The following is a 2,049-nucleotide window of genomic DNA, read 5'->3' on the forward strand; positions in this document are numbered from 1 at the left end:
AGGTTCTTCTATCCATATTTTAGGAACAGCCCTTTTACTTTTAAGGGCTAAAACTGGGCAGGGAAATAAGTGTAGATAGTGCTGTTACAGCTGCCAAAAAAAGAACATGGTTAAATTTGACGACGTTAATATTAGTTATCTCCTTTATCTGAACAAGCATGATAATGATACACGTTTCTCTGTCCTGATCTGTTCCACTTACATTATTCTGGAAAAATCTGTACAAAATTGTATAACAGTAATGTTTGGCAAAGTGCAAAATTAAGTGTTCTTTTTGTTTTCTTGCTATCTAATCGAAATTGTTGGAAGAGTCATATGGGTCTTGGCAAGGGCTACACATGGGTAGGTTAGTCATGCAACTGAGCTACTAGCCTTAATGTCACCTTATGCATTATTTTAAGTAATTAAATGTTTTCTCTCCTCATAAACCTGTTTGTCTTCATTGTCTAAAAAAAAAAAAAAAAAGAAAAAAAAAGAAAAATAAAAAGATTAAAGGTATTAAAAATAACCACATGATGAGGCATTATGCCACAAGAGGTGCCACCTTGCCTTTTGAGTAACAGAATTCAAACAGAGGTCCCAAAGATGAGTCTCTTAGGAAGACTAGGCTCTGATTTGCATAAATTTGTGCAAAGCTAGTCCCAGCCCAAATTCATTATTGAAGGGCTGAGGTTTTCCATATGGAAATGCTGACTTCTAAAAACTTCAGAATTAGGATTTAGTCTATATCATGGCAAGATCTGAAGCATTTGAGAAACTTCCTTTTTCCATGGTTTGAAAGACTGTTACCTGCATTTTTCACAGTGCTCATTAACAGTTTTAAACACAGTAATTTTTTTCCCTACCTCTTCTTCCACAAAAATCTTTTGTTTTCTTCTTACCACAAAGGTAAGAACAAAACAGAGAAAAATACAACTGAAGTGTTTTCATCTTCAGTTTCATTTTCAGAAATTACCGCCATCCATAAAACACATAGCATCTAGTTACTTCAGTTAACTCTTCATTTTTTTTTCCTACTCTCTGTGGCAACAGATATATTAAATCAGGATGGGAGAAAAATATACAATCTCATTTTCAGATACAGAATGCTGTCTGCAACTTCCATTACTGAAGCTGTATAAGCAGAACCATGAAAGGACTTACTAAAGCACCTCCCTTCTTAAAAGAAAAAAAAAAAACCAACCCAACAACAGAAAAAAAAAACACACACACAAAGCACAACACCAATCAAACCCTTGTTTTAAGACATACTAAATGCTACTTATCCTTTATATTTACAGGAAAGACCTATCAGAACTTCTTCCTCCATCCTGCCAAATAACAGTCCATGCTGGCCTGTTCAAGTGGCTCTGCTTCCTCCAGTCCTAAAGTTTATATGTCTCAGTTCTCACGGAAAGCTTTTAAATATTTCCCCTCAGAAACGCCTCAAAACCTCAGGATTTTGCACACTCACACACACCGCTTCACTGTAACAGGGGCCAGACATGAACACACCCACAACAGGCACATCCTCGTCAGGACTGTGCTACACAAACAGCAACGATACATCCTCAGTACTGGAAGGGACCACTTTTTCCCGTAGTCATGCTTCTCATCCCTATCACCAACTTCATGTTAGTAAGTTCAGGGTTTTTTAATTCTTATTTTCTCCTGGTCATTTATTTTCTCGGGAATATTTCCAGCGATTTTGCACAGTCGAAGCAACAGAGAACCCCGAGAGCAGCACCACTTGTGCTCTCAGCCAGTGTGGCGCTCAAGGGTGGGATTAAAAATTTAGGATTTAAAACGAGGTAAAAACACCACTTCTAGGGAGCTTTGGGAGCGAAATGAGGAGTGGGGGTGTGGTGATGCGGGCAAGGGCTGAGCCCTACCCAGCACTGCGGGGCCAGAGAGGCCAAAGCCTCCCGTGCCTCACCACAGCCTCCAGCCCCGCTGAGGAGAAGCAAGAGGAGCCTCGGCCGCGGGGGCCAGGGCCAGCGCTGACTGAGCAGGCAGCGGAGCGGGAGAGATCCCCCCGGCAAGCTCTGCCCGCGCCAGCCCCGACAGTGC

Source organism: Pterocles gutturalis, unplaced genomic scaffold (genome assembly GCF_000699245.1).
Source record: "Pterocles gutturalis isolate BGI_N339 unplaced genomic scaffold, ASM69924v1 scaffold159, whole genome shotgun sequence".
In the NCBI taxonomy this organism is placed as follows: domain Eukaryota; kingdom Metazoa; phylum Chordata; class Aves; order Pterocliformes; family Pteroclidae; genus Pterocles; species Pterocles gutturalis.